Source organism: Felis catus, chromosome C2 (genome assembly GCF_018350175.1).
Source record: "Felis catus isolate Fca126 chromosome C2, F.catus_Fca126_mat1.0, whole genome shotgun sequence".
Classification (NCBI taxonomy): Eukaryota; Metazoa; Chordata; class Mammalia; order Carnivora; family Felidae; genus Felis; species Felis catus.
Window position 1 is genome coordinate 82,699,574 of NC_058376.1, and position 6,206 is coordinate 82,705,779.

General features: G+C 47.5%; 1 long non-coding RNA gene across 2 annotated transcripts in view; it reads right to left on the reverse strand.

Moving 5' to 3' along the window:
- LOC109503539 overlaps positions 1-4,343 on the reverse strand; it is a 36,164-nt gene extending 31,821 nt beyond the window's left edge. For both annotated transcript variants that reach the window (XR_006585206.1, XR_002745334.2), the window contains exon 1: positions 3,828-4,343. This is a non-coding gene — a long non-coding RNA (uncharacterized LOC109503539). The remainder of the gene's footprint in view (positions 1-3,827) is intronic.
- Between the last annotated feature and the right edge of the window lie 1,863 nt (positions 4,344-6,206).

Sequence of the window (6,206 nt, forward strand, 5' to 3'; positions counted from 1 at the left end):
ATACACTTTAGACATCTTACAATATAGCAAAAAAGCATTTTAAAGTATTTTGAAATCTACCATGATTCCCCCACCCAGAATTAATTACTGCCTGGGAAGACTAAAAGGTCAGGAAGTTATTTCAATCAGAGTAAATGATAAGATTTATATATCAGAGATGAGACCTTTCTTGGTGATGATGACTGATGTGCCTGATGATTCAGGTGTGGATGACTAAAGAGACGTGGAGGTGAAGGTCACTGAAGATGAAGAAATCCAGAAGTCTAGTGTCGTGGGAAGGAACTGAGCAAGGATCATGCCAGGCCCAGGAAGATGGCAGTCTTGGGCTGGAGAATGCCAGAGCCCCAGTCTTCAGTGAATTTAGTGGGGGTGGGGATGGGGAGGAACTTAAGGCACCCAGGAGGGCAGAAGACAGAAAGTGTGGTTAGCACGAGCTGCAAAGGAGGGAGCAATCAGGGTTGGGCAGAAATGGTACCACCTACCCCACAGAGGTGTTGTGAGAAGTGAGGTCCTGCATATGCAACACTTAATTCAGAGCACGGGGTGTGGGTTCAATAAATCTTAGTTTGAGAGACTGAGTACACAAATGGGCAATGGCCAGACTACATATAAAAATAAAAATCTCGGGGATGCCTGGGTGGCTCAGTCGGTTAAGGGTCTGCTGACTCTTCATTTTGGTTCAGGTCACGGTCTTGCTGTTTGTGAATTTCAGCCCCACATCAGGCTCTGCACTGATAGTATAGAGCCTGCTTGGGATTCTCTCTCTCTCTCTCTCTCTCTCAAAATAAATAAGTTTAAAAAATTATAAATAGATAGATAGATAGATAGATAGATAGATAGATAGGTAGATAAATCTATCTCTGACCTACAATCTACAGTAACGAGCCCAGGAAGCCAGCCTGCTACCTATAAGTCCCACTGAAGAAAGTCAGCTATCCCTAGTAACCAGTCCAGGAAGACCCCAAATGGGCAGGATTTGATTACTAACTAACAGCCTCCCTAAATTTTGCCCTGTTTCCAACATAGGACCAATCAGAGAAAGCCAAATATGCACCCCTAACCAAGCACAAAGGATACCCCGCTTCTAATTAGCCTGACTTCAGCTTCCCCATACCAAGAGCCTCCAATCAGGCATACCTGAAGCCTCCCCTTTTTTCCACTGTGAAACTTTCCCATTTACTCTGCCGGACAGAAATCAACTGAGGGCAGCTGACTCCCTCGCTACAGCAAACTCTGAATGGATAGCCTCTGCTTGGTCTTCATTTATTTCCACATGTTCTGTTCTTTCACGCAAGCAGTTACTTGATTTTTATTGAACATCTACTACACACCAGCCTCCGTGCTAGGCCCTGGGCATAATGAAGTGACACAGATGCCAGGGTCTCTGCGTCCAGGCTGATTATGACTCAGTGGGAGAAGAAAAGCAAATAAATAAACAGCAAGCTAAGCACAGCCTGAAAAAGGATGTAATGAAAGACAGTTAAGCCAGACTTGGGGATCAGGGAATGCTTCCAAGAAAAGTGATGTTTCCACAGGAACCTGAAGATGAGTGTGGCCAGGGGAAGTGGGGTTGGGCAAATACTCAGGAGAGGTGGAAAAAGCCAAGGGAAAGTCCTCCGGTCATGGCACAGACACTGAAGGAAGTGAACAAAAGTGGGATATTTGGACCTCGGTGTCTAAGCCTAGAATGGCAAGAGGGCAGACAAGAATTTGATTCCTTCTAGGTCCCATGAAGGAATTTGGTGTTTGTCCTGAAGCCAGTGGTAATGATCATATTTCCATTTTGGATACGTCACTCAGGTTCAATGTGGAATGAGGTGTTGGGGGCGGTGGTTGGCAAACCTGGAAGCAGGGAGACCAGCTAGGAGACTGATAGGCCACGGTGCTGGATGAGAAGAGAAGAGCTCATTTAGAAGGTTCCTGACCTGGACGTCATGGCTGGAGGTCAGAAAGCCAAAGCTTGGACTGCTGAGGAGGAAAGGAAATGCAATCACTGAGAAAACGAAAATCGGGACCAGGGGCTGCAGAAGAGTGGAATTCTGATTGGAGAAATGCAGCCTGAGGTGTTGTTCTGGAAGTAGGTGTGTGTAGGAGCCTGGAGCTCCACCCTGGTTGGGGGGAGAGAGAAATCTGGGAGTCATAAATGAGCACTGAGCTCATCCAGGGAGAGGGTGAAGGCAAGTGGGCTTGGAACACAACTCTCAGAGGCACCATGTCTAACTGGGAAAAAGAAGAGACACACTTATAAAGCAGACCAAGAAAGAGCACCCAGGGAGGGAGGAGGAAGCCCCTGAACTTGTTGTAACACAGAAACCAAATACTGATATTGTTCCCAAAAAGGGAGTCACCAACAAAACCTTGTTTCTTATCCCTGGTTCCTCCTTCCTTTCCCTCCCCTCCCAGAGAAGGAAGGCCTGGAGGACATTGGGAGGGAACATACCCTTCCAAGACTAGTGGAACTGGTCCTGCATTGCCCCACAGTGTTGCCCAAGCTTTATCAAATGCTGATGTCAGTATGGGTCATAAAGAAAACTGGATGATGAAAGAAGAAGAAGAAATAAATATGCTTCAGACAAAGATTTGCCCCTAAATTATGCCCAGCCAAGGATGGTACCAATATCTTGGTGAGGTGAGTCTGGAAGTTAATTCTGGGACAGCAGTGAGCACTGTCCCTTGATGATTGTACATTACAGAGTTAACTATTTCCTTCATTGGCCCTGGTGACTGAGTGCCTACCACACAGCACACTGAAACTGAAATCAAATTTCCTCTCTCCTCACTAGGCTGTGAGTGCAAAAGGGACCACAGCAAGGATAATGATCCCTATTTTGAGGACCCTCTAACCTCTTAAAGTCTCACCCAGATATCCCTCTGAGTCCCCATAGATCTCTATCTTTTCCTCTCCGTCTCAATATTCCTCTCTTTCCTTCTCTCATTAGCTGCCCGTCCCACTCCCTTTCTCCTCCACACTCCCCTTCTCTCTCACCCCCCACTACCTACAGCTCAGTTCTGCCCGCAGGCTTCAGTATGACCAGAGATTACCCCTCCTCCTGCCTCACTCCCTGCGGTGTCCGGTGTCCTCCGGAAGGAGGAAGAGGCCGGGACATGTTCTTCTCTACTTGGCAACTCTTGGAGGACAGAGCAGAGCCTCCCTCAACCTGGAGAACACCTTCTCCCTGCCCTGTGCATGTACCCCCATGGCCCTAGCGAAAACATTTCCTTAACTTCTCCCAGGATGCGGTTCCTGAGCACTAGCAACCTGTGTGTGACAGCATCCTCACGATTCAACCAGTCCTGGTGTCCTAGGACAGAATCTAGGGTTGTTTGCTTAATTTGTTTGGTTTGGTTTTTTTTTGTTTTGTTTTGTAGCTCTGATTGTGTTCCCATGTACAAAAGAAAGAATACAAACAATACGCTTGATTTTTTTAAATACCAAAATGAAAAGTTTGCCAAGGGCACAAGACTAGCCAGTACACTGTGAGGAACACAAAGAGCCCAGCTCTCCCAGGCTGTCCCCGGCACCCTCCACTGCCACCCTCTCATGAAAGGGCTTCTGGCCTGAGACTGGCCAGGGAGCCAGCGCCCCACAGCCCTAAGTGCGTCCGTCATCCCTCCTCCCTCCTAGGGGACCCCCAGCTCTGCCCAGGCTAGGGACTGGGGGAGCTGAGCCTGGAAGCAGGATTCCCCAGCCTGCGCACCCCAGGGAGGAGCGCGCCGCCCACACCCTCGCCCACACCTTCTGTTCCAGCTGGCAGCCTGGGAGAGGGCCCGGAGCATGGGAGGATGTGGCGGACCCACCCCTCCCGAGTCACCTGTGTCCTCCGCACCTGGCACAGCATCAGATTGGGCACTTCGCCTAGGCTGTGCCGCGGAAGGTGTCTCGCGCACGTCCCACGTGGGTGACCAGGCGAGGCCCCAGCACAGCAGAGCGTCCTTCTCCCACAACCACAGCCCCGCTGCGGGCGAGGGCCGAGTGGCCCTCGGTACTCAAAGGTTCACACACCTGAAGTGAGGGAGATGGATAAATCACCGACTGATCAACTGACTGATTGATTCACCACTCACACATGCCAAAAGTATTTCTCTAGCACGTTCTAAGCACTTGAAAGGAATCAGTGAACAAAACGAAGATTTCTGTGCTGCAGACCTGGGATGGGAGGTGGTCGGGTAGAAATGAGCAGTGACCTTATAAGATCATGTATTAATGTTTAGTCCTAGGTAACCTAAATCATCTCTTCCTACACACTGTTAAAAACAAAACTTCTTTGGGGCGCCTGGGTGGCGCAGTCGGTTAAGCGTCCGACTTCAGCCAGGTCACGATCTCGCGGTCCGTGAGTTCGAGCCCCGCGTCGGGCTCTGGGCTAATGGCTCAGAGCCTGGAGCCTGTTTCCTATTCTGTGTCTCCCTCTCTCTCTGCCCCTCCCCCGTTCATGCTCTGTCTCTCTCTGTCCCAAAAATAAATAAACATTGAAAAAAAAAAAAAACACTTCTTTGACAGATTGCTCTTTTCATTTAATAGTCCCTGGTAGGGTGGTTGACCTGTCAGTCAGAAGAAAACGCACACATCTGAGAGTCAAATGATAGGGAAACATGAAGGTCCCTAAATGGTAACAAGGTTTAATGCTCCAACAACACTGCCCAGTATGTCCAATTAACAGGGAAGCATGAGACAATGACAATAGCTCGCTCTGTATTTAATGAGAGAACAATGTGTGTGTGTGTGTGTGTGTGTGTGTGTGTGTGTGTGTGTGTGTGTGTGTGTGTTGGGGGGGGCGGGTAATTTGACACTAGGTGCTCATTTAAGCAGCATTCCACACAAGGACTATGTTTACACACACAGGATTTACATGCAGGCAATACAAACTGTGGTTTACCTGTAGGCACAGTCAAGTTCGGAAATTTCTATCAACAGTCCTACCAAACTCAGGGCCCTCTTTTTATAACATACTTTGCAGCCCCCCTTTATGATTCTGAAATGAAATTCAGAGATAATATAATCAGCCTATATACATAATCACAAAAACTACATATAAATATATAGATATATATAATTAGAATATCTGTTGGTGTCTCCCTGCCCAAAGACCCTCATGAACACAGCCGGGGTTGAACAAGTTTCATTTATTGCTCACTGCAAGGAGGGAGAGTATGTGCCTTTCACATGGTAGAAAGGACTTTTAGGATTTAGGTTTGTGTTAGGTGATTTGGGGGAAGATTCATGGAAGCAGAGCTTTGCTTTGGATTGGATGCTATCACGAAGCAGCAATCGTTCTATAACAGGGCGTTTTAATAAATGTTACCGAGAAGGAGGGCAGACTAGAGCGAGGCTAAAACTATCATTGTAAAGGAGAAGCCAGGACCAGGAGGTGTTTGGTCACTTCTGTGCTTTGGACCATGTTAATCTTTTGTCTGTGTTCAGACACCATTGCAGAGCGCAATTATTTTTATCTAGATCCACAAAGGTCACAGAGTGGCCATGGCAAATACTGGTGTTCTGTGAAATTGCTTATGTGCAACAGGAGAACCCAATAAATGTTCTCAGTGAGTGCCATACTGGCTTCTGAGTATGAGGGACAGATTTTCTCTTTCTCATATCCTAGCTGAACTACAAAGGAGAGATAAAAACAACTGATAATAAAATAATATACATTTCTATATGTAAATACCGTGGCACAACTATACTAGAATGCATAATAGAGTCAGATGAGTGTACCTCCTTATTTGAGCCAGTCTAGATTTAAAAGTAAAAATATTAGAAGGGTTTCCTTCCAGAGGCACCTCGGTGGCTCAGTAAGTTAAGCAGCCAACTGTTGACTCTGGCTCAGGTCATGATCTCAGGCGGGTGAGATCGAGCTCTGCAATGAGTGTGGAGCCTACTTGGGATTCTCTCTCTCCCTCTCTTCCTGCCCCCCCTCCTCTCCCATGAGCACACACTCTCTCTCAAAATAAATAAATAAACATTTTAAAAGAGTGTTTTCTTGGGGCACCTGGGTGGCTCAGTCGGTTAAGCGTCTGACTTCGGCTCAGGTCACGACCTCACATTCATGGGTTTGAGCCCCAGGTTGGGTTCTGGGCTGACAGCTCAGAGCCTGGAGCCTGCTTTGGATTCTGTGTCTCCCCCTCTCTGCCCCTCGCCCGCTTGTGCTCTGTCTCTCTCTGTCTCTCAAAAACAAATAAATGTTAAACAAATTTTTAAGGGTTTTTTT